General features: G+C 39.9%; 1 protein-coding gene across 8 annotated transcripts in view; it reads right to left on the reverse strand.

Annotated features, from left to right (window-relative positions):
- NRP1 (neuropilin 1) overlaps nucleotides 1-23,029 on the reverse strand; it is a 159,137-nt gene that overhangs the window by 53,444 nt on the left and 82,664 nt on the right.

Below are 23,029 nucleotides of genomic sequence, written 5' to 3' on the forward strand. Positions count from 1 at the left end.
TCTGCCTGAAAGCAGGAGATACATTTCCTTTTGGGAAGGTGGCATAAATTTTCCCCCTCTACTCTACCAGGATGAAGACAGCAACATTTATCAGTGGAGACTGAGATAAAATTTGCATAAACACATCTTACTAAAATAACTCCTATTTTCCATTAGTTTCCCATATATGTGTGTGTGTGTGTGTGTGTGTGTGTGTGTATGTAACTCCTAGTCACTTTCCTACAACTTATCTGCCCTAGAAGCCCAAACCCTCTTTCTTTTCTCAAGTCACTTATCCACAACTTATCACCCATTGTTAAAATGGTGTATAAGCATCTGAATCTATTTCTTTGGTTTTTCATTTCTTTTCTGTAAGGCTTTTGTGCATGTAAAATTTAAAATATTAATGCCTTTTTTTCGTGTTAATCTGTCTTTTGTCAGTTTAATTTGCAGGCCCCAGTTGCAACACCTAAAAGAGTAGATGAAAAGTTTTCTCCTTCCCTTACAAGCCTTTCTCACTGGTGTAGCTGTCTCTGCTAGTCATGACATTGGCTTCAATCTACCTTTTTAGCCTCTCCTGCTACACCTCTCTCTCTCCAACTGTACCACCCAGCCATATTATAATATTTGTTGCTTGTAACAGAATATAAGCCTTTTCTAGCTGCATGTCTTGACATACAAAGTTCCTTTGCCCTAAAACAACCTCTGTCTGTTTTTTGACTGGAAATGACTTTTTCCTCTTTTTGGCCTAGTAGGCTAAATCCCTTTATAGCTCATGTCCCCATCACTGAATTCATCATTCTGTTTTTGCTGTACATCCTTCTAGATTGTTGTGTGGATTTCCTTTGAAAAGCATATATTTTTCCCTGCAGAAAAGTAATAAATGCCTACTGAAAATTCACAAAATGCAGTAAAGATGATAGAAGAAAATTAAGTCTCCCTAAGACCATCATTAGGAAATAATTACCAATCATAGCCTTGCAGATTATTTTCCCATGCAAAGTACATGTGAATATTTGTGTGCATGTTTTTACTTTGAAAAATAAGGTCATATTACCTCTATGCCTGATAACTGGCTTTATAATGGAGTTTTATAGATGTTCTAGTGCCACTACTATTTTTTCTGCATCATAATTTTTAGTGGCTGTGAATATTTAGGTATTGGATCTTACTCAACTGGATTGACGTTATCAGTGGGCATTTAATACTGCTTATCTGCTAAGTTCTATATTAAGTTGTTAGGATATAAAGAGCAGTAAGAGTGTACAAAACGCAAACCCATGATTACCGTACAGACAGGTATCATGCAGCATCAAGGAAAAGGTAAACAATTTAACAGAGAACTGGAGGTGGGGGGAGCTGATTTCTATGCTCAAGATGGCTATCGAGGGATAAACAGTAGGAGCTTGTGAGTGGATACAAAGGAAAAGACTGTTCCAGGGACAAGGAGGAGCAGGAATCACAGAGTTAAGCAGGAAGAAATAAATGAATGAAATCATGAACACTAAGCAACCTATTATGTCTCCCTCACCACTATTGACGTTATTTGTCAAAAAAAATGTATTGCTCTCTAAAGAATACGAGCTCTGGTTGTTTTGAAGTTGAAATGATCAGTAGTCATAAAATCCACTCCAAATCAAACACTACCCATCGTCTTGGTGGCTTAGCTTTTTGAAACATGCTAAGTTCTCATCAACGTCACGTGCTAATAGGCAAGACTGGCGACCCAAGACAAGCAGCTGGAAAGACAAAGACACAACCCAGAGTACTTCTACACAATGCCCCCCCTCTATGTTTTGGAGGGTTCATCGTCCTAAACAATACTTCCTTTCTTTCCATAAAAATTCAGACACACAATAACCATAATTAAGTAACCTGCTTCCCTCAACCCAATCAGCTCCGCTCTAATCACCATTTTCTTATTTTGAAAGAATATCATTATTTCACAGCTGCTTTATTTTTAATTAGAAGATGGATGTGATTTCACATCTGAGTTGGATATACTTCTGTTTAGCATTAAGGGTGATGGTGAGGGGGTGTGATGACGGTTGTGGGCAGGGATGGAATGGAACATCAAATGCATTCACTGAAATTGTTGAATGTTTCCCTCTGTGTGTGACAAACATAAACATCTGGTATTTATTGATGGCGTGTAGACTATTTTACAGAAGTTTATCAAACTCCTTTTGAGTTTTAGTGGCCACTTTCTTTTTCTTTTCTTTCTTTCTTTTTTTTTTTTGAGACAGAGTCTCACTCTGTCCCCCGGCTAGAGTGCAATGGCGAGATCTCAGCTAATGGCAATTTCCACCTCCCGGGTACAAGCGATTCTCCCGCCTCAGCTTTCAGAGTAGTTGGGATTGTAGGCCCCCACCATCACACCCAGCTAATTTTTGTATTTTTTTTTTAGTAGAGACGGGGTTTCATCATGTTGGCCAGGCTGGTCTTGAACTCCTGACCTCAAGTGATCCGCCTGCCTTGGCCTCCCAAAGTGCTGGGATTACAGGCACGAGCCACTGAGCCCAGCTGGTGGCCACTTTCTAAGTTACAATATGTAGCGCCATCGGCACTATAATGATTAGAAATGTGACCCAAAACAATACCCTGTTTCCAATATGGATATGAAATTCTAACACTGGTGGTGGAAAGTCTACCCACAACTTACTTTCACACTGTGCTCCACTCACAATTTGAAGACCTTGTTAGCAGATACAGAAGAGGAAACCCCAAGACTTTCCTTTTGGGTGGGGAAAAGTGTGTGAGTAGGAGAAAACAGTTTTCTTCACCACTTCTGGGGGTGAAGGGGCGATGTTGTAGCAGTTCCTGGGTGGTGAACCCCCACCTCCCCACAGCATTGGGTTCTACCATGCTCCCAACTTACTCTTTGTTGTAAGATATCTACAGGAACCATCCACATGCACCATATGGCCATGGTATTGTCTTAATAATGACAGGAAACACATTCCCCAGACAAAGAGAAGCAAGGAGAAGCACACATTTTACCAGGAATCACTTGAGGACAAAGCAGCATGTGCAGCAAATCATGTAGCAAATCTTTGCAAACTGCTGGTTAAACACCAGCATGCAGCCTTCCAGCCATGAAATGAATATCACTGCTTTCTATAATAATACATAACCAACCAATATTGGCAATGTCATAACGTGGAAAGACTCATTTCTAAAATGAAAATCTGTCTTACTCAATAAAATACTGCCCATTGAGCTAGCATTGGCAAGGGAGCGTTTACCAGCTTTTAACACTCCCAAGGCAGGTCAATACAAGGGCCTGAAAAAATAGAGGACAAAGAGCTGAGGTCTGATTAAAAACAGGAAAATATTTTTTGAGGGGGAGACTCGGATTTTCTTTGGGGCATCTCTGATGACTCAAAGAGCTGTTTAATTCATCACTTGACACTACAAGCTAAAGAAAATATTTTTAAGCAATTGTCTCATTTCCTTAGATAAAACACATGTTTTTTGACAGAGCCTGGGCCTGTGAACATCAATGCTATTCTAGGCTCTGTGGGCTTAACTCACAGTACCTGACCATTGTGCTCATTAACTTAGGATCCTGGACTTCTGACTTTTACGAATCTGAATGCAGTCGCTTTAGAGTTAGTGACATAGCTCCCTATCTCTTTCTGTGTTGTGTCCCCATGGTGGTATTACCTAGAAAAAATGCTGATGGATAAGGCTAAAATTGCCATTAATAACCAGAAATTCATGGTGCAACCTCTACGTGTTAGGCATTTTATGAAGGGTTAAATTTATATACAGTGTCTCTTTCAATTCTCACAACAATCATACAAGTGACATTTTATGGAAAAACAAACAGAGGAACAAAGTGATATGTACCTTTCTCAGAGTCACATAACTTACCAGTGTTTGACCCAGGACTTATACCCCAGAGAAGACTGGTGGCCCATGTATGAGCTGCTACACCTATGCTATTCCCTAATTCATATTTTATAACCATAATGATTAGAAAGATAGTTTATAATTTCTCAGTAATAATAATTAAATCCAATAGCTTTTCTTTTTGGAGATTCATTATTTTATATAATTATAAGGAATATGAAATGATTTCTGATTGTGTTGACTATTAGTTTAAAGTTAGCACTGGCCACTGAAAAGCAAAACTTTGCAAATAATTTATTCATGCTGTCGAAAAACAAAATGGTAGCAGTGAAACATTTTGAGCAAAGGATAACAATTAAACACTTTAAAATTCGGGTAAAGAATAAAAATACCCAAGTAGAAGAACAGTGCAAGGCAGGAAAAAATCTCACGAATTTTCTTTTAGTCTTAATTGCCTGAATTAATGCCTTTTTCTATAGTTAAATTAAAGGAGAGCATTTTCCTGGGTGGAAACAAATAAAACCTTTGCTCATAGTAAAACAGTCCCAAGTGAATGAACAGATGAATTTTCCTACCAGAAGACTTGATCCAGCCAGTTAGAATAACACGAGATAAGGCTGCAACAGCACAGGGGCGGTGGAAGGGCTGGCTTCCCTGACTGCTGCTGCAGTCACAGCAAAAGAACAACAAGAAAATGAGTAAGAAAAATGAAGGCCCCACACAAGGGCTGACCTCCGTCTTTTTTGGCAGATGAAAGGAGATAGTGCTTACATGGGCTCTGTCACGTCTGGATTTATAGCACATTCTCCCACTCTCACGTGAATTCTTCTTTTTGCATAAATCAGGAGCAACTAATTAAAAAAGAAATATTTAATTCTGACATGTTCTTTGAACTGGAGTCCCATCTGGTTCTGTTTGAATAGTAAAATCTGCTGTAGTTGTTAAAACTGGCAAGTAGCATTGTCCAAAAGAAACAAAAGGGACTCGATGCAGCAGGTTAATACTCCAGCATTTCAGCTAGAGACTTTTCCAGAATCCAGCTACCCAAATCACTCCAATCTGGAAACCATAAAGATCAAATGTTAAGGTGAAGAATGCCATTTTCGGGTGGAGTCACTACCATTGCTCTACATTTTCTTAGTGTGATGGAAACAGCATCAGGCTCTGAAAGGCCTTTGTTTGAGAGCAATGCATGGAACTGTGGCAAGCCACCAGAAAACGCTCAGCTTATTTTATGAAACACATTTAAGACAAATACGAGAAGACAGTCTTCATGCATTGGACGCAAAACCTGAGGGCTTTTTTCCTCTTCCGTGTTATCTAGAGCAGATATAATTGTATTCACCAAAACCAGACAAATATTCCATTTACATTCCTCTCTTATTTGATAAAACCGTAAAAATCTGGACACCAGGACACACTACATTCTGATAACAAAGAAGGAGAAAATGAAATGGTGCTGGGGTATTTCTATACACTCTGAAATACAAGTAATCAACATCTAATGCAATTTGAAACTTAACGTAGGGTCAAAGAGAATGGCTGATTACATCTCTATGCTTTAGAAAAGATTGTTTTACATTTTTAAGACATACGCCGACCTGTGAAATCTTTTCTCCTTTAAAATAAAATATTTTCCTTCAATCGCATGTTAACTTGCAGATGAATACCTGGGAAACCTTTAACAGCTTGGTCAAAAAGATGACATTTTAATGTCCCCTCCTCCCCTTCTTACAAAAAGACTTAGGAGTTCTTTCCAGGCAGTAAAAGATTCAGGGACTTAATACTTTTAATTAATATTTTTTGAATGCTTATTTGTAAGTTACATTTAATTTAAAACCTGAGCCTAATCCTTTGATTTGGAAAGAGGACACGCTGTCAGAACAGACCAAATGTAATCCCTAGGAATTTGGCTAAGATTTTAACTTAAAAACTTTCTGATAGAAATTGCCTAACTGAAATTTCTTAATAGAGAAAAAATAAGTATGCTACAGTTTTAAAACAATGGTAATCAGTCTCAAATATGTATACATGGGATGAAAATCTTCCAGTCAAGAACCTCATACGAGAATCAGCGCATGTGCTCTTGCTAGATGGGTTTACTTAATAAAGAGTTAGCGAGCACGTACAACAATAGAGGGCATGGGCGGATATCGTGCTCTCCTAATATAACTCTTGATTCCATCTGATTGTTTATGTGTAATAACCATGAAAGCTAGGAAAGTATTCGTCTAGTAGAAGACCGAGAGGGTAGGAATTGCATGGGTTAGGTAGGCAAGAGAAACGTTTGGGTTCAGTGCTGCTGATCTGGTTGACTGCAAGGATACAGCTCTAGATATCCTGTAAGATTAAGTAGAGTGTGTATACAGGTCTCTCGTTCCTAATATTTGTCAGCCCTAAAACAAAGAGGGTAACAGTAATAGAAGAATGAGTTAACGGCTGGTTTGGATTTCACCCACCTTAAGACTTGGTAGCAGAATTGGTGATCTCTGCACATAATTCAGTAGGACTGTACTGTGTTGATAAAGTATTGCTGACGATTATTGTTTTTGTTACTATTAAAAACTTCTCTGGGGCAACCATTATGTGTCAGGTATTGTACTAAGTGCTAACTTCCTGTACCTCATCTTCCATTTTCTCAACTGTCCCGCAGACAGGTTTTATAGATAATGAAGCTGAGACGTAGCGCAATTAAGACCTTTTTTTTCTTCTTTTTTCACACTCCTGGTCTTTCTGAGCAATTATTACCTCTGCTTGGAGCTTAGCAACTGATAAACTATGGAGCCCAGAGTGTCTGCTCACACAGCTGCATCCCAAAGCCCAATCATGAAGCTTCACACATCGTAGCCACTCAGACTAAAAGTGTGAAATTACAGTAAACTGAAGAATGCCAAGTATCCAGATAAAAGCATTTAGTCCATTAAATCCAACACACATTTACTGTATGCCAGGATCTGGAAGCACACAAGCCTATGTGGAGGTAATGATGTTAAGAGACTGAAAGTAAAAAGTGTCAGGCTAGTGATAAGTGGGGCATTATGGGATTCAGAAGAAGGGAAAATTACTTGTGGAAGGGTCTAGAAAGGGCTTGATGGAAAACAGGTCATTTGAACTATTCAAAGTGGACCTCATAGGATAGGGGGTTGGACTTTGGCTGGGGAAGCAGAAGCGGCCAGCGTTGATGAACTAACGGGAGAAGAAACACACACACACACACACACACACACACACACACACACACACACAAATCCCACCCAACTGCTTACATTTGAAAATATTTACTACGATGAATATTTTCCTTCTTTTTTTTTTTTTTTTTGAGATGGAGTCTGGCTCTGTTGCCCAGGCTGGAGTGCAATGGTGGATCTCAGCTCACTGCAACCTCCACCTCTTGAGTTCAAGTGATTATAGTTGCTGGGACTACAGGGGTGTGTCATGATGCCCAGCTAATTTTTGTATTTTTAATGGAGATGGGGTTGTGTCCTGTTGGCTAGGCGGGTCTCCTGACCTCAAGTGATCTGCCCAGCTTGGCCTCCCCTCTGGGATTACAAGCATGAGCCACCATGCCTGGCCCAATGAATATTTTCCTTCTATCTAGTATCTCATGGCAAAATTCCTTTGGAGAGCAAAGATAAGTGTCCTCCCCCACTGCATACACACACACTCACACATACACAAATGTGCACAAACACTTTTGCATGGGCCTTTATGCAGTCCAGGAGTCTAGGCTGTGAAGTGTTTGGCTAGTGACAGAAGGACAATGAAATCTTCTTTGTAGGTAAACTTGAATTTCATGGTCATGCACCACACTGCTGAGGTAATTCTGCTAAAATGTGTAGCTTCACTGCCTCTGGGAATCCAAGCATTCCTGGGAATGAGACAAAACCTCAATCTGCATGAGTCAGCAAGACTTCTCTCTTGAGTCTAGCAGCACACACTGCAGTTCCTATCCTCTGTGGATGTCTACATTTAAAATAAAACCTGTCAATGAAATGGCACAGAAACTGTGGATGCTTTCTTTAGAGATTCACGCTTCTGTTGAAATCACACTGTTCTCACCTCAAACATTTAAGGAGAAGTTCATGAGTTCAGAGCATGATCTTCTAATGATGAGCAGTGTGTTTCTAATATCCAGCCCAGTGTGGAGAGAACTTGATGGGTGGCGATTATTCATTCATAACACAAATAAGTGCTAGGTGCTTGGGTGAAAGGGAGTGAAGGTGATAAGATTCCTGCCCTCTAGATAGTGAGGGAAAGAGTCAAGTAAACAGTAAATCGCAATACAGAGTGAGCAGATTGCATTAAAATGAATCAATGCATTCTGGTATAACAGAGAGAAAACGGGGGTGATGCAGGCAGCATATGGTGGAAAAAAGCACAGACCCCAGAAGTAGCTTTGTAGCTTTGACCCGCAGGAGTGACCTGGATAATGTTAAGCAAGTTACTTAGTCCATTCAAGTCTTAGTTTCCTCTACTCTCAAACAGAAATGCCAATGCTTACCTCATTTAGTCATTCTGCATGGCTACTATGAAGATCACAATGATGCATATGTACACATATTAACCATAAGAATGTGACCTAATATTTTTTTACTTAGTCTTTTGGGTAATTGGAGTGGGTGCCTGTGTGTGTGTGTGTGTGTGTGTGTGTGTGTGTGTGTGTGTGTGTGTGTGTGTGTGTGTGCATGCGTAGTTTTGCCAGTAGTACCTAGATTATAATTTATTTGAAGGAGAGAGAGTCTCCTTCACTTTAGGCCAGGCACAGTGGCTCATGCCTATAATCCCAGCACTTTGGGAGGCTGAAGCAGGTGGATCACTTGAGCTCAGGAGTTCAAGACCAGCCTGGGCAACCTGGTGAGACCCTGTCTCTACAAAATATAAGAAAATTAGCCAGGTGTAGTGGCATGCTTCTGTAGTTCAGCTACTTGAGAGGCTGAGGAGAGGATCACTTGAGCCCAGGAGGTCTATGCTGCAGTGAGCGCAATTGAGCCACTGCACTCCAGCCTGGGTAACAGAGGAAGACCCTGTCTCAAAAAAAAAAAGGGGGGGTCTTCTTCACTTCAGATTCACCTATTTTCACATACAGTGCCTAATTCTTAACAGACGCTCAACAAATGTTTGTTGAATTTAAATTCGATGTTATGTAAGTCTGGCATTGCCAGCGAGATCTGAAACTCCTTTCCTCCAAACTGCCTGTCATTAAAGTCAATGTTAAGGTGTTTGAGTACTGACTTGTACCCTTGTACCCTTAAGCTAAGAATGTGACTACTCTTATCTTAGCATTTCTAACTGCAAATATTATAATGAATCATAAACTTCATAGTTCTTTGAAGAGTCCACCACTTAAAACTAGAGTCTGCTAACTGATGAATTTCACTGGCTAGGTCTACACTGTGCGAAGTATTCCTTTTTATTTTTTCCTCAAGTGACCTCTCCTTAACTTAATAGTGGTTCTCTTCCTGGAGTTACCCCCAAAGGCATCGGGGATTAAATAAATTTTTCACTATATCTATTATGCTCTCAAATACCTCACTCAAACCTCTTCTCAACCTTCTTATTTTAGAGCTAAGGTTATTTACAAGCATGACGTCCTCAGGATGTTTATGTATCAGATGTTTACCTACCTGGTATCTCAGACTTCTCCCATACCCTTCCTGTATTTTTGAAAATATAACAACATCAGAATTGAGTGACTGCATCACCATGGTTTTACCAAATTAACATATGCTCTTTTATAAGTTGTTGGAATTGGAGCTTTCTGTGGATAGGAAATGAATGTAGACTTCAGGCCTTTTGCAATCTGTGTGTTTCTTTGTCTCATGGTCTCTGAGAAGCAGCCTCACAAAAAAAAAAGCCTCATGGAAGAAGTCTTGGAGGTGGCTGTGCAGTGAGGAAAGGATGTCTGACACCTTTCCAAGGTAAAGTTATTCACACACACACACACACACACACACACACACACACCTCCAGGTTTTCAGCAGTTTAAAGAAATTTTCAAACCTAAAAGACCAGGAAAGTATTAAATAGCATGTGCAGGTAAGGTGTATTTTTCTTTTAAAAGCTGTTATTCTATGCTACCCATAAAGTTTTATCTGCACAATTGGGGTGATTTCTAAGTGGCTCAAGATAAACACACACTTTTACTCAAACAGCATCTGTCTATTCCAGCACAAACAAATGCCTTGTTGATTATTGGTTTTGCAGTTAATCATGGCTTTAATTTTTCTACCTTCCCCTTTAAGCTTGGTTTCAAAAACAAACACAAGGATGAATTTCTGGAAACTAAAGACTTGCAGATGAGGGTGATGATCTAAATCAGTCTCTTGGCCTATAAAGTTTGACAGCATCTTTTTACACCAATTTTCCATGTATTTCCCAGTGATCTAGGTGGGCCTCTCCTGGTAATGAGAGTTTCCTGTGCTGACGGAGAACTTGGAAATGCAGGTGTCCAAAAAAACTCTCCTTGGCATTAAAAATCCTGCAAGAAGCTGATGGGATTACTGAGATTAAAGTTGGCTGCCAGCCTAAGGTTACAACGAATGCTACCCTGGAGACATGAAGGAAGAGAAAGAACAGGCTGCCTAGGTACAGCTGGTTGTCAGAAATTGTGGGTAAACAGTTAGTCTCTGAAGGAATGCCAATCATTCCTGAGAAGAGATGAAATGAACTTCTCAATTTAATATTTGGTCAACTGCATTTCCCTGTTGGAAGCTTATCATTCAGCCAGGAACTGTATATGCTGATTTGTTTTTGAAGCTCACATTAAGGGGATGGGGAAAGGCTTGCAAAAATGAATTTTCAAAGAATGAGTCTCCAAGAAAATCTTGTATAATTAGAATTCACAGCATATGTTTGGAACTGAGCAAAGGCCAGCCTAGGACAGGAGAAAGGCAGTCAAAATAGAAACGCCATGTGTGGAGGTAGAAAATGAAAATGAGGAAGGAAAAAATGTTACCCAGTTATCTGTGGTTTCTGTGCTCCTCTTGGGAGAAAGGGGCAAGGCATAGTATTATTCTGTGCTCTGAAGACATGTGCTCCCTTTGCCATCCAAATGCAGTCAGTGGACAGAACTCAAATTCTTTTCATGTTCCAGAAAAAAAAATCTATTGATACTAATTTCATGCATTTCAGCCAGGGTCACACAATGGAAACAATGCATCTGTACAACAACTTTAAACCACAGGAGGACAAACACAGATGTCACACTAACTGCATCGTGTTATTCCTCTCCTAGCACTGCCTGAAGTCCTTAACATAGTGGCAGCTGTGGCTCACATCTATTCACTGGAACCGTTGTAAAACACGGCTGGATACCTCTATTTCAACCACATACTTGGAGGTGACAAGAGGTGAAATGCCTTTTTGGTGAACATGACTGTGCTGTTGTATGTGTGTGGTGGTGGTGGTGGTGGTGTGTGTGAGGTGCATGAGGGAAATCTTTGACAGAAAAAATAGGGCTAAGGCACATGTTTGGAAAGGCTAAAAAAAAAAAAGATATTCCTTTCATACAATCTTCCAGGTTTTCAGAGCAATAGAAATATTCTCACATTGCCATTATAGTTTTAGATGCAAAGTTAAGGATTAAAACATATCACTTTGAATGATTTTAATACATTGCCAGTATTGAAAAAGAAATGAATTAATTCTTAATCTGTTTGAATTATTTTTGATACAAAGATTTTAATTCAGATGAATTTTATATGAGAAACATAAATATTCTAAATCTAGACACTTTAAAGAAAGATAAGTAGGTAAATAGATGTTTGTATTAAACCCTTCTGGAAGAACGGCAACATTCTTCCACTAAGGAAACTGGATGACTGTATTACAGGAGTTGATGGTCGGAGCTGAATTTCGGCATATAGAGGTTGAATCCCAAATCGCCTCTTCCTGCCTCCTTTTACTCCTCCCCAGAAGACAAAGGGCTGTCCAGATGAAGGTCATGTAAGGTGCTCAATAAATGAATTCATCTATTTACAAGTGGTTGATTGTAGAGGAAATATCACGTTAAATGAACAAAAGTATTGTCTGATTTTTCTTTATGTGGTAAATGATTGTTAAATAAATGAATTCTTGCCATTTTATGTTGGAGCTTTCCAAATAAATAACAGCATCCTTATAAATACATACAATGTTTCAAAACTACATTAAAACTAAAGAAGTAATATAATGTATTTGCTATAAAGTGTTGCTGATTGAGACTGGCAATGATTAGTTTTGATTTTTAAAGCTATGTTTAAATAACTAGGCCAGTAAAATTCTACATGTTACACCCTCATTTTTTAAGGTGGAAAACTTCAAAAAATTCTTTTCTCTTCTCCCCCTAAACTCTGTGTACCTCCAGAAATATCAAAAATTTTTTCTTCAGTATTTCACAGTTCATATGATTTTCTAACTTCTTTTCATTATCATGAGTATTTCCCACTGGAAATGTGTATTTCATTTCCAGATCCTCAAACTTAAGGCTCTGTGAAATTTCTTGCACCTGTAGCCATTCGTCTTTGGGTCTACCTGGGTCTTGGTCTTTTATTCTGAGATGGGATCTACCTGCATCAGCTTTAGCCCTGGGTAAACACACCAAGGCTAGACAGATAAGACAAGTATAATGAGTTTCTTCATACAGCTGGATCCCTGGTGCTGCCTTTTCTTTTCTTCTTTCTGGGTTAGTATTATGGCCTACAAACTACTCAGAATGGAACATGGTATTTGCCTTCTTAAGGAAGGAAAAAATAGCAGATTTTGGCAAGACTTTAAGGTGTGAACAGTCTGTAATGGGGGGTAAGCCCATGCCTTACAGATATTTCCTTCAAAGACTGGAGGGACATGAAAGATGAATCGTCTGGGCTTCATCTTATCTCTCCCTGTGGGCTGCACTTTTTTACAAGATAGCACAAAAGCACCAAGGAAAAAGGCCCCGCGAGTGAGGTTTCTATGTGAAATCCCCAGAGAAGCTTCCCGATGAAGCCAACCTGAACGATTATTTGATCTAAGAAAAAAAATCTTGTTAATTAAAAAAATTTGCTATGTGCTGCCTCACATAATTATCAATAGTGTTTAAGACAAATTCCAGCTATACTCCATATATTTATATTTTCATCTTAGGCAAGCTCAGGGCACTAGCTGATTGAGTAAATTTATTTTTAATAGAATCACAGAATTTTAAATGCTTGAAAAAACCCAAGCACCTGTCTGGTCTGATCACCCATCCCCCGGAGAATTTCATCGATAGCCTTCTCAGGCTGGGTAAAAGAATAAAGGAGCTTATTTATTTATTTTTCTAGATCCAAAATATGTAGTTAGAAGTTTAAAGCATTGGAATTGTAGGAAGAATAAAACTTTGGTAGAATTGAGACATCTCATTCTCCTGAAAGAAGGCAATTAGAATAATGCCATAAGTGCATTTTTAACCCCTTGGGGTAAATAGAGCTGGGAAGAAAATGCCCAAGTCACATGCACAAGTGCATATGTGATCATTCTCAATCCTAACATGTGCAATTAGTCTCAAACACTTACTCTGTTCAATAGTTGGAAATATAAAAGCATAATGTATTTTATTACTATTGGGATTTATAGGGCATTTTTAAATTTAATCTACTTTCCTCTCTTTATTTGAATCCAGAATTGAATGAGACTAGATGGCTAAGGGAGGGAGGGAGGGAAGGAGAAGGAGAGTGGAGAAGGAGGGAAGAGGTTTGTGTGTGTGTGTGTGTGTATGTGTGTGCATGCATGCTTGTGTCTGTCTATGTTTCAGATCAGCATCCAAAATTGCTATTCTGACGTGGATCAAAATTGCCATTTTGATGTGGTGCTTTCAAATGGTGCATAAAATGAGAACTATACAAGGGTACAAAATCCTCATCCACACCAGGGCTTTGGAATTTACAGGGTTCAGCTCTCTCTCACCTTTGGAGAAGGTGGCTGTGGATGTGCTAGAAAAGTTTTAAAGTGTCGGTTCTGCCAATTCTAAAGAACACATATTTTTTTGCTCTGGTGATTTCAAATTATGATATGAAAGTTATTTAAAGCTTAGGAGTTGGTGTGTTACCTTACATGTGACATAAATGTAGCCATTGCTCCTAAATGTGAACATTAATGCACTCTGTAAAAGGTGCAATTATTACCGCTGGGACAGAAATCAACAAACTCCACCAAAGGAATTTCTTAAAACTGCTATCATAAAATCTGTGCATGTTATGGATTTCATTAACATTTTACTCCCTGAGGATACCCAATTGTATAATAACAGAAGTTCTTTAAATTTTAAATACCACAGACAGACACAGCCTTTCACCCAAAACAGATGTGAAACCATCAACTTTGCCTCCTTATTGGTCCACAGATGTGAAACTGGTTGGTAATTGATAGCTTTTAATGTGTTGCTATTTAGGTTACAGAAGTGGAAACTTAATATTATCTTTCCCATGAAAAGATAAGTTATTAACCAATAGACAGCCTTTTCAACCACAATTCTTTACTCTTGATTATATTTGAATTAAAGAAAAAAACCCAAGAACTCTCTGATTTACATACCACATAAAAACAAAACTAGGTAGGCAAAGGTCAGTGACATACAACGTTCATGTGTCAAAGAGCTAATTTCAGTCTTATTTTGCCTAAATCTTGTCAATGATAATTTGCAATTTTATCCTGTGCTTCCTTTTCTTAATCCCATCTTTATTAATGCATTTTGAGACCCAATTGTACAGGCTCCTAAAATAACATCTGTATTTATTTAGCTAAAAACAGTTCACTTTTAAAAGCTAAAAATAGGGAAGCCTAAGATAAATAAGCAGGAAGGTTTATGAAGCTATTTTCCTGCATAAGGCAAACAAACACATCTGTATTTTTGGAAAACAAAAGAACTACGGTTCTGTTCAAATAATATCTACAAGCAGTCAAGAAGTGATAAAAGCCAGCCGAGCAACAAAGAATTTTTTCTTTCAAAAGGCTGATTATATGAAAAAAATGACTTGATTAGAATTTTAGGATCTTTTACGCCAGTGGTTTTTGAGTGGGGGTGATTGTTCCCTCAGTAGGATATCTAGCAATGTCTGGAGACACTTTTTGGGTTTTATGACTTACGTGTGTATGTATGCTATGTGCTTCTAGTGAGCAGAGGCCTGGGACACTGTTCAACATCCTATCTTGCACAGGTCAATCCCACCAAAAGAAAAAGATTATGCAAATCAAAATGTCAGTATTGCTCAGACCAAGAAACCCTCCTCTAGATATAGTCCAACCATGTAAGTTAAAACTTCTGCAGTGATTGTTCAATTTCATAGGCATCATTTGCCCGTCAGCAAATAAGTAGGGGTAGGCTGGGGTTTAAACACGCTTGCTTGGTCTTCAGGACACCAGCCTCAACAGAGACTCAAATCCATTTTCATCTTGTTACAATGGAGTAGGAGCAGGGATGCTAAGATTCTAGTCCAGGTTCTGTCATTAACTTCCTCTGTGGTCTTTCAAATCACTTAACCTCTGAATTTATGCAAAATAAGGGATTTAGACAAAAGGATGCCTGTATCCCTTTTAGTTTTAAACTTAAAGTTAAGATATCCCTGAAAGAAAAATAATTCTTCTCTAGACTATAACTATGAGTGTTTGTTTCAAATAGACACTGGCATCAAACAATAAGAAACCAAAACTGTAAGTAAAACGGAAAGTTGATGCTACACAGGTAATTTATTTGTAAGTGTAATTCTACCTGAACAGTGGTAGTTCTCGAAGAATTGTCTTTTTGGTGATGCTTCATCATCAAAATCTAAGAGGCTTTTTCAAATATCACACATTTTCTTTAAGGTGTGTTGACATGAAATTAGTATAATCATTGGACTGATTTTTTAAGCTGAATTAATTAGTCAGCTTGACCAAAATGGTTAAAATCATCTTGGTAATTTCTTTTTTTTTTTTTTTGGTAATTTCTACAAGACAAAACAATCGGTTAAAAACATCCAAATAATCATCTCTAATGTGTGCACCTGTTTTCCCCAAATCATACCGTCCTTAAAAAAAAAAAAAAACTTAGAATTTAATCCATCTTTACCTAAATATTCCCTTCAAATGACTTCCTGTGATGTAAAAAGCCATGGTCCCAGGACGACATTAGGAAAAGTTCCTCAGGACCCTGTAGATTATGGAACAGACTTCCTGGGTGGAAACTCAGTCATAGGTAACAGACCTCTGCTTCATTAATGGGTAGTGTGTAAAGCATTTATTTTATGGAGGAAGTAGAAGTCAATGCAGAATCAGGGTAAGCACCAAAAGCTCACCTTGGGGAATTTTTTTTAAAGCAAATTGTCTTCCTTCCAGATGAATGTTTTGGTTGAAACAGCATGTTAGTATTAGTTGCAATAAACACACACACACACACACACACACACACACAGCGCACACCTGGGGGAATCCACATTCATTTGAACAGCTGTATTTTCCCTAGTTTTGCCAACACTGTGTTTTACATGCATCATTCCACATTTGGGTAACCCAGTGAGCTATTTTTGTCAGTTTCTCTACTTACAGATTTATAAAGTATCATTTTAATGTAATTTTGGCAATTTACTAATGATCTGAATGAGTTAATACACCCCCTAAAGTGTCTGGTTTATAGGCACAGAGTGTTTACAATCAGGATAACCTGGTCCTATCTATGCTCTGGATCAGTCAATTTAGCAGATGGGACCAATTTTGAATACAACACTATGGACAGAACCTGTGAGAAACCAGCAATTTTGTGAAAAAAATAAAAAATGATTTCACAGGCGATACCTGTTCCACACTCAACCCATTAATACTGGAGAATAAAAAGGTTTGTCCAGAAAGTTTAAGAGAAAAGAAAATTGTATATGAAACTTGTTAAAACAAATGACATTATAAAGCTTTAAGGTAAATTACTTCAGTTTCTACTTTCAGTGTGGGGAGATTCTAACTTTAAAGATAAAACGAGGGTTTCAAGTAACAAATTCTTCAAATTGAATATGTCAGCACTCACTCATCCCACCTGAAATGTGATAAAAATATATCATACTACCATTTTTCAGAGGAAATATTTCCAAAGGCTCTTAAATTATTTCACTCCATTTGGTCTTAAAGGAAGTCCAGGCAGGCCCTTCACAGCTCCTGAAATCAGGTCTACATCATTGTGTTATTTTTCATGTCCATTTTCAGCAAGTTGTAACAGGCAATTCAAGTTTTGAATCATGACAGAGCCATTTTGGAAGTTGCCAGAAGCAACAACTCACCACTCTGGATGGGATGTTGGTGAAGTGTATGGATGGGAAACCTTGGAGGACTGAAGGAAGGACCCTGGGGCTGAGGGTGGCAAACCTGACTGTGGCTGACAGCCTCCTGTGTGGCCCATTAGGCCTGATGCCAGGATTAGTTATGTTTCTCTGAATAGCTGGCATGAGAGTATCTCTCCAGCGTACCTCAATCGCAAGAGCATGCAGTAAAAAACATAATCAGAGTGGCCAGAGAGCTTTGCAAGCCTCAGCTGCACCCTGACTGGATGTCAGATCCAGAGGCAAGTGGCAATGCACACGCTGGCCACGGTTTGACTTCTCCTCCTGTGCCTGCTGTCTTGCTTTCTGAGTCTGAGGAAGGATATCCATGTCCATTGTGTAAGACCGTGATTTCTCACAAGTTATATCTTTCTCCGGAGTCAGGACTTTGGTGAACCATTTAACCTCACTGGGCCTCAGTTTTCTCATGTGAAGATGGGGATAAAAATCTCTGGTCAGCTGAACTCACTTTGTAAGACTAAAATAGGATGTATATAAAAAGTGCTTTTGGCCAGGCGTGGTGGCTCATGTCTGTAATCCCAGCACTTTGGGAGGCCGAGGCAAGCAGATCACTCGAGGCCATGAGTTCAAGACCAGCCTGGCCAACATGGGATGAAACCCAATCTCTACTAAAAATACAAAAATTAGCCGGGCATGGTGGCACGTGCCTGTAATCCCAGCTACTCGGGAGGCTGAGGCAGGAGAATCGCTTGAACCCAGGAGGCGAAGGTTGCAGCAAGCCAAGATTATGCCACTGCACTCCAGCCTGGGCAACAGAGCGAGACTCTGTCTCAAAAAAAAAAAGTGCTTTTATAAGGGAAGAGTGCTATGGAAACATAAGATTTCATTGTTGAATATGTGTCACAATTAATTTAAAAATCTTTCAAGCAACCCTAAAGGCCACTTAGATTGGACCAGTTTCTCATGTTGAACTTAGAAGAAGGGCATTTATTTTCTTTTGACGCTATTGTCTCGAAGGACTAAACATGACTGTGTGTGTTTCAGTTCCATTCAGCCCATCTCCCTACCACACTAAGGGCTTTCATTAATGGTATCTGCTTTCAAAGTTCCTTCAGAGAGAAAATGGGGAAGACGTTAATATTATTTGAGAAATACATATAAGGCAAAAGGAAAACATGAAAACAAACTTTTCAGCAGGTTGGCTCCAGTCCTTCTCTTCTGGAACTTTCCTTCTTCTCATACCTGAGAATTAACATCTGCACTAGAAAATGGAGTGGAGTGTCTACGGCCATACCACCCTGAACGTGCCTGATCTCGTCTGAAAATGGAGTGGAGAAAGAAGAGGCTCTTGCCTCAAGGGTTTGCTGATGTGGTCTTATAGGTACAGACTGTCTTCCTGGAGGTTTCCTTCTGTGTGACTAATCCACAAGAGGGCTGATTTACCAACCCAAACAGGATGTGGTTTAGAAGTCAACCGCTCTCTGCTCCTCTGGAATAAGTGAAGGCATAAATACTCTAGTACCAATTTTTTTCCACAAGAGAAAAAGCCCCCAAATTTGGAGAAGAGTAGTTTCAGCCCGAGTTGGTTTGTCAAGTAATTTAATTTCAAAAGTCACTAGAGGGTGTGGTAATCCTGGTGCTATTTTTGTTTCAACAACAACAAAGTTCATATCCCACCCAGGTATTATGTCTCTTGTTTTTTTTTTTTTTTTTTTTTTTGTCTGCTGGCATTTTAATCAGAGAAAAGTCACAGTTATTTTGAGGAAAGCACTCCCAAGAGCTTTAATTAAAGCTGGAAGGATAAATCTGTTTACAGTGTGGTGAACACTATCATTAATAAAACATTGAAATAATTAACGAATTAAATTCTGCTTTGCGTGTCAATGGCTACGTTCAGGATCTTTGAGAACGTCTCCCTAGAAAATGCAGTACACTGTGTACTTAGTTTGCAGAAATGAAAAGGAAAAACTGAAACTGCATTTCTCTGAGATTCATAGATCATAGACTGAGAGAGCCTGAATGGAGTGAAGGTTACGTTATTTTTATTTTATAGGAAAAGAAACTCAGTTTCAATGAGCTTAATGGCCTGGGTTCTAATGATGTGCTTGAAAAGGAAGACTTTTGATCGCACCACTGATACACGGAGTCTGTACTTTGCATCCTAGAATGATTAACCAGAAACAAAGAAAGGAAAAAGGTAAAATTAATAATAAGATCAGCAGCTCTGGGACACAGAATAAAGAATGGAATAATCTGGAAAAAAAGGCAGGGCAGGCAAATTTCATAGTGTGATTAACTCTGCCGTTGACAATGAGGAAATTTTAGCAGCTCAGGATATGAAGTGGCTTTTTGAGCAGGATATGGCTGTGTGCAAACCTTCACATTGGGACTTCCTTCATGCTCCTTCTCACTAACAGGCTCCTTGACTTGTTTTTAAGCTTTCTGGCAGACAACAGATCTCACAGGAAGCTCCAATGTGGACGTTCATATCGACAGTTAATGATGCATTGTTTTTTTTTTAATGCCACTCAGTAATTTCCTAGGGAAAACAATGGGAACCAAAGCTTGTTCCTGTCTTGATGGAAAGTCAGCTTCCAATATTGCCTTATTAATTTAACACATGCAAGTATTTGTGTACTTGTTGCTACAGCAACTTGTTTTGTGAGGGCATATTTCATGCAAAATGTGAAAAAGCTGAAAAAGAAAACAAATGTCATCTGCATACTTATGTGCATATAAATAGAAATGTATGTGTGCTAAGGTTCTTGTGATTAGAGGTACGTGCCTCTTGCCCTCAGTATAAATTATGCTGTACTTGTTGGTTAATTTACAAAACATCTATCTAATGAAAACAACAAGCCAACCACTTCCTAAGAGTTTCAGAAAAGCTGGAAACACATGAAATTATTCATAATTAGGTGATCGGTGGATGATAACAGCACCCACCCTGTACACAGACACAACAAGCATGTAAATGAGCCTGCTGAGCTCGGAAGGGGAAAAACGGTAATTTTACCTCAAGGTGAACCTGAAGCTAAGGTTTTGTGACTTTCACCTTTCAGAGGGATGGAGCAGCAAAGTCCCTGAATTGTAGGCTTAGAAATAGGAAGCACCCAACCCATCTCAATGTGATTTGGCAGGGAGGTGATGGACATTTCATAAAATACACTTGAAAGTATATGAATGGGAATAAACGGTAAAAATCCTGCATACTGTAATATAAACAAGTGGGTGTTAGAGTCTGATAGACCTTGTTTCCAAGCCTGGTCACTAACTGTGACCTTGAGTGTTTACTCATTTCTCTGAACTTCAGCATCCTCGTTTTTAAAATGGGGATGATTATACCTCCTTCCCAGGATTGCAGTGAGGATCAGATAAAAAATACGTCAAGTACTTAGGACAGATCGGGCCACATTCTGTGGACTTGATAAAGGATCAGTGTCCTATGAGTAGGACAATTATCATTTAAGCTCTCCTCCCTCTAGCCAGGTGGGGCCATGGCTTCCTGTTGCCCCTCAGAAGTTAAGTGTGGCTCTGTGATATGCTTTGGCAGTGAAGGCGGGTGGAAGTGATCCAGCAGGGAGACCCAAGAACCATCATGATGAGCTGCAATCTTCCTCTCTCTGTGATATGGTCAGGCTTTGTGTCCCCACCCAAATCTCATCTTGATTTGTAATCCCTAGCATTGAGGGAGGGGCCTGGTAGGAGGTGATTTGATCATGGGGGCGGTTTTCCCCATGCTCTTCTCACGATAGTGGGTGAGTTCTCATGAGATCTGATGGTTTTATAAGATGGTTTGGAAGTTCCTCCTTTACTTGCCTCTCTCACCTGCCGCCATGTAAGACGTGCCTGCTTCCTCTTCTGCCATGATTCTAACTTTCCCGCTTCCCCTTCTGCCATGATTCTAAGTTTCCTCCCCAGCCATGAAGAACTGAGTCAATTAAACCTCTTTCCTTTATAAATTAACCCAGTCTTGGGTAGTTCTTTATAGCGGTGTGAGAACAGACTAATACACTCTGCCTTGGGGCAGGCAACATTTCAGAGGACGCTGTCCTCCAAGTCTGGGTCCTGGCGTGAGAAGATACAGAGCAGACCCCAGCTGGCCCAGCCATAGAACATGGCATAAGCAAGAAGAAAACCCTCTAGTTTTTGGGGTTTGAGTTACCTTGCTTCTCCTGATCATGTTTTCTCATTGGCAAAAAGAGATGGATGATTTGAGATTTTTTTTTCTTCTGGGGCAATCTCAGATTGTGTCTAACTCCAAAGAATGATGTAAATCTGTTCTGTTGACAAATCCTTTGTGAGAGGCCGTGTAGTCTCAGTGTTTTTACTGACAAGAGAATTGCCTTGTGCAGAAGAATTGCTACAGTTGCAGTTTCAGAGCTCCTGGAAGACCACCATTTCTACCTTAGTGAGAGCTCCCCACATTACCAAGAATGGGACTACATTACTGATATGGGAGTGCTGGGAAGGCAAGAGCGTGGTCCCTTTAAATGGTACAGAGGGGGGAAGGGAAGTGCAGGGTAGAGAAAGGAGAGTTCCTGGCTAGGGCTCCACCCCCACGGACCAAAGTGAAGACAGGTACTCCTGCTTTCCCGCCTAAATGTTGCATTTTCCAAGACCACCATGGCCCACCACGCCCCCATCCTGAGTCTTTAATAACCCGAGACCCTAGTGGGCAGATACACAAGCAGCTGGACATCGTGAGGAACACTGGGGGAAGAAGGCACAAGTGGCTCATCGTCGAGAGCCCACCGGTGGAAGAGCACACCAACAGGCACTGGCACAACGACGTGGAGTTTGACCGGAGCTGTTGGAGAAGAGTCCAGGAGAAAACCATCTCCCTTCCGGCTCCCCCATCAATAAAACCTTGCACTCATTCTCCAAGACCACGTGTGATCCGAATCTTCCGGTACACCAAGGCAAGAAACCCTGGGATACAGAAATCCCTGTCCTTGTGATAAGGAAGGGGGTCTAATTGAGCTGGTGAACACAAGCCGCCTATAGATGGCAAACCAAAACAGGACCTGTAACACGCGCCCACTGGGGCTGCGGCTGTAAACATTCAGCTTTAGACACTGTGGTGGGGTCGAAGCCCCACAGCCTGCCCATCTGTATGCTCCCCTAGAGGTTTCAGCAGTGGGGCACTGAAGAAGCGAGCCACACCCCTATCGCACGCCCTGTGAGGGACACAAGGAGACCTTTCCTGTTTCATTACCATGCAAACATGCTTAGTGCTGCAAAATGTAAGCTTCCCTGAGAGGCACATCTGTCAATCATACTGAACTGCTTGTTGGTTTGGGGATGTGGGAAAACAAGTTACCAAGAGCTATTTTGACACTGGCAAATTCATTTCGTTTCTGACTTAATCTAGAGATGGATTCAGCAATCCCAAGGTAGACGTCTCATCTTTTCTCACCCTCTACATATTTCTCAGTGTTGGAGGTTAGCGTGAGTTCAGCCTCCTGTAATAGGCCATTTCACTTTAAGTGTATGTTAAACTAATATTGACCTTTCCAAAGTAAAACAAAATCTGCTATTTGTGCTCAAAAGACTGAAGCAGCAATAGATGTGGAAAGTAGAGGATTAATCATCTTGTGGGTTTTTTTTTCTTGCTTAGAAAATCTCTCTGGGAATTAGTCATTTTATATCTAGCAATAAACGTAAGATAGGATCTGACTATTCTCCTGAAAAGGAAGCCTGGATCCTTCAGCAAATAATCTTTTGTATAATTTGCCCACAGTTTAACCCACAGATCCAGCTGTGGATGTTTCATTTAACAGTGAGTGAAAAACTCAGGACTGTCAGCATCAGGCCTTTGGGTGGGAATACCCAGATATCAAAGTTGGGCAAGTGGGCATTAGGAGTGGTGCCGGGGATGAGAAGGGGTAGATTAGACGGCTGGAAAATGGGGTCAGCGGTGGGGATGTGGGGCAGATGAGGTGTCTGTGGGGATA

This window comes from Pongo abelii, chromosome 8 (assembly GCF_028885655.2).
Source record: "Pongo abelii isolate AG06213 chromosome 8, NHGRI_mPonAbe1-v2.0_pri, whole genome shotgun sequence".
In the NCBI taxonomy this organism is placed as follows: domain Eukaryota; kingdom Metazoa; phylum Chordata; class Mammalia; order Primates; family Hominidae; genus Pongo; species Pongo abelii.